The sequence below is a fragment of the Mustela nigripes genome, chromosome 5, assembly GCF_022355385.1.
Source record: "Mustela nigripes isolate SB6536 chromosome 5, MUSNIG.SB6536, whole genome shotgun sequence".
Lineage (NCBI taxonomy): Eukaryota > Metazoa > Chordata > Mammalia > Carnivora > Mustelidae > Mustela > Mustela nigripes.
This window is the reverse complement of record NC_081561.1, coordinates 70,303,202-70,310,936: the sequence shown is the minus strand read 5'-3', so window position 1 is coordinate 70,310,936 and position 7,735 is coordinate 70,303,202. Positions and strand designations below refer to the sequence as shown.

The 7,735-nt window shown below is 35.6% G+C and overlaps 1 long non-coding RNA gene across 1 annotated transcript in view; it reads left to right on the top strand.

Moving 5' to 3' along the window:
* The first annotated feature begins 1,440 nt into the window (after positions 1–1,440).
* Positions 1,441–7,735, top strand: part of LOC132018128 (uncharacterized) — a 55,437-nt gene continuing 49,142 nt past the window's right edge. The window contains exon 1 of the long non-coding RNA XR_009404456.1: positions 1,441–2,049. This is a non-coding gene — a long non-coding RNA (uncharacterized LOC132018128). The remainder of the gene's footprint in view (positions 2,050–7,735) is intronic.

The window sequence follows — 7,735 nt, the reverse complement described above, 5'->3', positions numbered from 1 at the left end:
AATTAGACATAGTTAAAAGAAAACTTTTTCAATATATTTCACTTCATAAAGAAATAGTGACAACACCTACATCTTTCATCTACATCTATTTTAAATGATGGCTTCTGTTGGAGCAATATGAAGATCATTTTCAGAGAAGAGGTTGAGGAAATAGGAATGTTACTTTTAATGGAACACACATTTCATAGGACATAGTGTAATGGTTTTATGTGTTGGAGTAAGTAGGAAATGGAAAAAAACAAAGGATGAGTGTTTTAGTATAATGTTTTAGTATAATATGGTCATAAACAAAGGACAATATGGCCTTTTAGAGTTTCTTTTGTTTCTTGACAAATAAAGAAATACCTGATGAAATTAATACACACAGAAAAAGGCAAAAACATATGAAATATGTTCCCTATGATTATGCAATTAGTAAGTGGAGGATCCAGATTTTGAACCTATTTTATTTGAAGAGTTATACTATTAACTGCAGTACAATGCTACCAATATTTAAATGAGAGGGTTACTTCAGGCTTCATGTTTTTCTATAAACAGACATTCATTGTTTACTTTCACAGTCCCTCTCTCTGCTTTTAACACTTTTTTTTTCTGTAAGGTTAATCTGAATGGGTGTTTGATGTAAATTTACCTCAGAGACTGAGTTTACAGAGGTTCCTGTGTAATCTGGAATATAATACTGTGATAGATTCAGTGATTTCTCTGTTTTTATCTTCTCTGTGTTTTGCACAGGTGCTGAAGGGAAGGTCTGCCTTTCAACAAAGGAGAAGTCCCTTGTTGAAGTCCCAAGTTTTCTATGGCTGTGGTTCCTGCAGAAATCCAAGGTCCTCCAAAGAAACTTCTGTAATATTATCTAAGCCTCAGTGGGAAAGAGATTCCAGGTGTAGGGCTCATGTCAGCCTTGTGACTCACATTTCTTTGTAGCCCTAGGACCTTCACGTGGAGTTTGTGAGGTTTTACCATATCCTATCTACTCACTTCTTGGGATGCTGTTTGTCTCAGGATTAAGGACTTTTTTTTAGATAAACCTAAGTGCTTCCTTGTTCAAATCACTATCATTAGGCCTAGGAATTTCTGAAACTTTCTGGCTTATGAAAAATTCCTTTCCTAAATTTTCAGGAGAACTTGAAGTTTTTGACAAGTGTAGCTCCTTGTCCATTTCCCTCAGAGTTTTGGAGTTGCATATATTATGTGAGCAGAGATGGGGGAATAGATGACTGTGATGAAGTTTTAGAATATAGGTGAGGTTCAGTGGGGTGAGGCCAGGAGCTGACGACCAAGAAAAAATGCTTGAGACATCTTTAGTGCAAAATAGTGGTTTATCAAAGCACAGGTGACAGGACCCATGGGCAGGAAGAGCTGCTGCTCTGGGTTTGTGAGGGGTGGCAGGTTAAGTACCACAGAGTTGGGGGGTGGTAAGGAAAAGATTGGTTTTGAAAGACCCCCCCCCAGTCTTTAAATAATTAACTGCTCTTTTGTTGTGTAAGAGTACCCCTCCTCCCCTTGCAGTGAAAAGACCCTTCCCCCAGGGTTGAATTCAATGTAACTGCTCTTTTGCCTTTCTGTAACAGCTTGGCTTTTAGGGCATGACACTTGACTCCTGTTTGAACAAGATACCCTCTCCTAATAGCAGGGGCATGGTCATGTAGGCAGGGGGCCACATAGTCACGTAGACAGGATGTCTTTCTGCTGAGTAATAAGGTCTAACTTCCCCTCTTTGTTTCCCCCTTCCCGCCGCTCTCTTCGCATGCGTGGGCTAACTGGCCAGTTCTGCTTCTGTAAGATTGCTTTGTCTGCTTTCACATGTGGGTCCCCTGATCCACTCCACTGACGCCAAGTATGCCTGTTCAAACTGTCCACCAATCAGTTGCGCCCCACCCAAAACTTGTTTGTACCTGTCTATAAAAACCCGGCACCACCCCAGCCGGGTGTGCTCAGCTAGCAGGAGCTGCTGACCACCCGCAGGCGAGCGCTGACCACCCGCAGGCGCCTGCGTAACAATAAAGAACCTCTTGCTGATTGCATCCAGTGGCAGTGTTGGATTCTTGGGTAAGGGGATCCGCGGGTCTTTCAGTTTCAGTAGAACTTTTTCATATACTAAAGAGGACATATAAGATACCAGATACCAGAGGCCTTGCCATTGCCAAGGTCATTTTGCTCTCTAGCAAGGTATTAAATTAAGATGGGTGGGAGATTCCTAAAGAATGTCACATATGTGCCACCCAGGAGTGGGGCTGGGGGAAGGTTGGAGGGTGTCAGCTTTTGCTTTGTCCTCAGCCAGCCTTCTGTTCCTTCATCAACAGTAAAGGAGATTTTCTTTTGAAAGGGAGAATATAGTTTGGTTAACAAATCGAAAACAAACAAAAGAACAAAGATGCAGTACACTGATAATAATTTTAAGTCAGGAAGACTTTGGAAGAGGTCTATTTTATAGATATTTTGTTCTTTGACATTTCACCATTTGTTTGGGATGAGTTATAGCCAATAGGATGTCACTTGTCTATAATATAGCAAGCCTAGCTATGTGTATCTGACACTTGCCCCTCAATTTCACTTGGTTATTACTGACACATTTATCACCATCTAAATTACAAGAGGCAATCTTAATGTAAAGATCAATATACCCTTTATAGAACAATTTTGATATAATAATGATATCTCTTGTCATAACAAACTAGTGTTTATCTCATCCATCTCATTGTAAACTATAGGTACTCAGATCGCTTCTTACAGAGAACATTTTCTGTCAGTATGATCTTGTCTAAGTTATGATGCATTACAGAATAAATGAATTTGTTTGGCTACTGTTTCAAGTGACAAGTTCAATTAAGAATGTTTGTGCTTGTATGTCATATTTGCTAGTTAGTCTGTCTTCTATCAAACTAATTTCTCTTGTAAAATTTTAACAAAAGGAGAAAATTCATTTGGACCTTGCATAAGGCTATTACAAAGATAAACTTTATTTTTGTATTCTTTGCTTTACTAAACTAATGGCAGGAAACATTTAACAAATTTAGTATTATTACATAATTATAGACTGACAAAAATCACAATAGAAAAATAGATGAAATGTATTCTAATAACACCTCTGATACTATTCAGATAAAAGTGTTTATTCATAGAAGGAATTAAATAAATGAAAGAAAATGGGATTGGGAGGGAGACAAACCATAAGTGACTCTTAATCTCATAAAACAAACTGAGGGTTGCTGGGGGGAGGGAGGTTGGGAGAAGGGGATGGGATTATGGACATTGGGGAGGGTATGTGCTTTGGTGAGTGCTGTGAAGTGTGTAAACCTGGTGATTCACAGACCTGTACCCCTGGGGATAAAAATATATGTTTATAAAAAATAAAAAAATTATACTTAGAAAAAAAAGAAAAAAAATTATTTTTAAATATTGTTATAGAATAAAATATTGGTGAAGCCAAATTTTTATGCAATTTTGTTTCTAAATTAATTTTCCATCTCATCTACTAAAGAAATGACACATGAAAATAGTTCTAATTTCTGTGTGACCATGTTAAGCAGAGAGTGAATTTTCAGAGCTGGCTTCACTGATAATATTGTTCTAAGGTTAAGTTTATCTGCATCCCAGGAAGATGAAAAAGAAAATGCAGCATAAATGATGGTTCTCACTTTTCTTTGAATATATGAGTCCTTAATCTAGTGAACTATAATTAAACATCTTAATATTCTCCACCTTGTTCTCTTCTATATTTCTAGCCCAGAAGTGATGCTTGCTAGAAACACCTCTGAAAATTGCATCAATTATAACCTTCTTTGAATTTGAATTAAAACTGTTATCTTGCTTTCTTTTATCTCTCTGGAAAATTATATCAAAATGTATTCTAATTTTCCTTGTATTCCTGGATAAAATTTATTTTTACCTAGCTGTTTACCAGCAAGAACAATAAACCTAGGATGATAACACTAAAATTGAGTCATTTGATTACTTGTAATTCTACATTCTAGCAAACTTTGATAAATTATTGTGGATATTCCTAGAGTCAAGAATTTTTATACTTTAATTTTATAGTGTATTTGTTTTTCATTCCCTTAAAATTCCTTATTGTCAGTGTACAATACTGTCCTGTTTATTTGTATATGGTGAACCCAAACCCAAGTGAACAATAAAATATCTTGAAAAAAAAAAGCAATTTTTATCATTTCTTGAAATTTAAACCACAAAAGCTGCCAATTAGAATTTCTTTGTATTACAAGAGGAAATACAAATCTATGTTTCTTTCAAAGTAAATCATGCTTAATACCTTTTTTAGAAGATATATATGAATTTTTAAATAATTCCACCAAAACTTCTTGTGTTTTGAGGTTTTTTTTTTTTTTTCAGGTGATCATCTTTTTCTAGATTGTGCATATAGGAAGGTAGTAACTAATATTTTATAAAAGGAAAAAATTCACTAACCAAGCTCAAATACATGAGGGCAGTAAAGAGAATTGGTTGAGATAAATGGAAAAGTTTGGAGTTCTACAAATAGAAAAACACACAGAAAACTGACAAACAGAGAAAAAGTATTCTAAGCACTTTAAAGTTTTCTTGAGACCCTGTAGTGTACAAGTTAGCAGCACTTTACTGTATTTTACCAAAAATTTTCAGCAAGCTCACATGTGCTGAATTAAAAGTTTCTAACTGTATTTTACCAAAAATTCTCAGCAAGCTCACATGTGCTGAATTAAAAGTTTCTAAACTTTGTCACAATGACATGATTACTAGGAGATCCTTATATGTAAACAATGTGAATTTTATTATCAGGGAATACCAAATATATCCCCAACAGCATACTGTTAATTTTCAGAAAAGCAAGAATTCATAGGCCTGGTCAATTTATTCTCCGTTTATTAAGAGTCCCCCCCCCCCCAAAAAAAATCAAGTACCCATGAAAAAAGCTTTTATAGATGCCCAGTCCTGCCTGATGGGAGAATTTTCAGGAGGGAGCTGGGTAAGTTGCTGAGTAGCCAGGGGCAGAATGTAACTTCAGTCAGCAGGTTATTATCAAAATGTGACCCCTGCCAAATGGTGGTAAAAATACTTTCTCTGCACTTAATCCTTTTCCTTTATTCTTCCTTTCCTTGCCTTATCATCTGTGTGGTAAAGTCAAGTCTCCTGTATGGCCTTGGGACTGCTCAGCCTACTCTACTATTATAGACCTTTTAGGTCTGCCATGGACAAGGCTGCATAGCTCCTCTTTGTTGTCAAGCCCAGGTAGTCAATAGACTTTAGTGGCTTTCAAAATATCAAATCCTTAGTTTTCCTGGTTGTCAAATATATTCATACCAAATAAAACAAACAAACAAATAAGGAAACTTCCCTAAATAATGACAGGCTGCAGAATGAGTGAACAAGTTCAGGGATGTTAGGTCCTAACCAAACACCAATCTTTAAAAATAGCCTACAGGTGATTCACAGACCTGTACCCCTGGGGATAAAAATATATGTTTATAAAAAATAAAAATTTAAAAAAAAAAGATGCAGGAAGCAACAACTCTTGTTTTCTAAAATAAAAATCTAAAATTATTTCATATAAAAAATAAAAAATACCCTACAGGAACTTCGGCACTATCTTAGTTTGGCTTGGGCTTCCCTAACAAAATATTCTAGACTGGGTGTCTTAAAAAACAGAAATTCATTTTCTCTCAGTTCTGAAGGCTGAAAATCTGAGATCAGGGTGCCTATCATGGTTGGCTTCTGGTGAGACCTCTCTTCCTGTCAGCCTTTTAGCTGTGTGCTCACATGGCCTTTACACTCTGGTGGGGAAAAGAAAGAGAAAAAGTTCTCTGGCTTCTGTTATAAGAGCAGTAACCCTATCAGATCAGAGTCCTACCTTTATAACATTATTTAACCTTAGTTACTTTCCTAGATGGTCCATCTCCAAATATAGCCACAGTAGAGGTTAGGGCAGCTTATGAATTTGGGGGGAACACAAATATCTTGTCCATTAAAGGCACTATTTTATCTGTGAAAGAATGAGAAGGGAAAGTATTTTTAAAAATACCTTTTAAAATCCTACATCTCCTTAAGAGATGAAGCAGAAATACATCCAGAAGCAGTATGAGTACATGTTTTCAGCTGAATAAAGATGAGAAAAGGCTAAAGAGGGAGAAAAAGGACAAATGAAAAAGAGAAAATCACTCCCAAGTAATTAGAAGATGGCCTTTAAAACTAAGTATATACCTAAAGACAAAATAAAATCAGAACTGAAAGTTTTTAAGTGACTTAATCATCTGTCTTATATGAACAAGTTTTAATGAAGGATTTTTTTTAGCAACTGACTGAACTTTAGATTGAACTGTAAATTGCTGCTTCTACTTTGCCCACGCTGTTCAAAGTTTGAATTTCTGTCAAAGCTGCCAAAGAAAACCTGAACAGATCAAGCCAGCACTGTCATTTTACTGTGGCCACATTATGAGGAATTAGTACTAATGAGAGATGACTTTGTGAAGGGGGCCACCCAGATGGATTAGGAGACAGCTCCTGAACACTCACCTTGAAAGGAAGCTTCATGCTGAGTTGTGTGTAATGTAGGATTTTTTAAAAATCCAATATGGAATAGGATACAAAGTGTGAGAGTACAGAAGGTCCTTGACATTTACTGGTGGAAGATTGCATTTAATTCACATGATAACAATTTATCATTGACGGAATTTCAGAAAGAAAAATATTTGGGCCTAGAAAGTGACCATACAAATAATCGTAAAGAAAGTTAAGAACAAACTTCAGACAGAAATGACTGGACAAGGGGAACTTTGAGAATTATATGAAGGGATGAATATAATGAATATTTTACTGATGATAAGAAAAGAAAGGGGAAAATTAAGATAAGTGAAATTTTAAAAAATAGAATTTAGAAAGTAACAGGTGGTTTAAGTTTAAATTTTAAGTTTAAATTTTAAAATGGGAAACTAATGTCAGTACTGATGATAAGGATAAAATTAGGCAATAAAGAGGTTTCAAGAAGAAAGATCAGGGGCGCCTGGGTGGCTCAGTGGGTTAAGCCGCTGCCTTCAGCTCAGGTCATGATCCCAGGGTCCTGGGATCGAGTCCCGCATCGGGCTCTCTGCTCAGCAGGGAGCCTGCTTCCCTCTCTCTCTCTCTCTCTCTGCCTGCCTCTCCATCTACTTGTGATTTCTCTTTGTCAAAAAAATAAATAAAATTAAAAAAAAAAAAAAAAGAAGAAGAAAGATCAGGTGATATATGCATTTTTCCACTGAATTTTGGGTACTCAAGGAATGATTTAGAAAACACATTTCACCAGCAAAGGAAAAAAGTTTTATTTGGAAGTTATTTGTACAAAAATCCCGTGACATTAATACTACTAACATAGATTTGTTTTTATTAATTTAGAAATCATTTGTAGTGTTATTGCACATTTTATTCATATAATTCTAGGTAGAATTATTTGATGGTTTATCCAGTTAGTATTTATTACTATAATGATAGGACCTACTAATATCTACAATAGGTCAATAGAAATTAAGACAGATATTGCTTTATAGTTACACTCTGAAATATTTCCCAAACTTTAATTTTTGGAGTAAACACTTACTTTAGAATATTAATACAGAGTTATAGTATTAAAATGTGAAGATTATTGTAATAAAAATCCTTTCTCCCTCCTTTATTTTTTAAATATTTATTTATTTTAGAAAGAGAGAGCATGTGCTTGTGGGGGAGGGGCAGTGGTGAGAAGGCAAGACTCCCCACTGAACATGGAGAA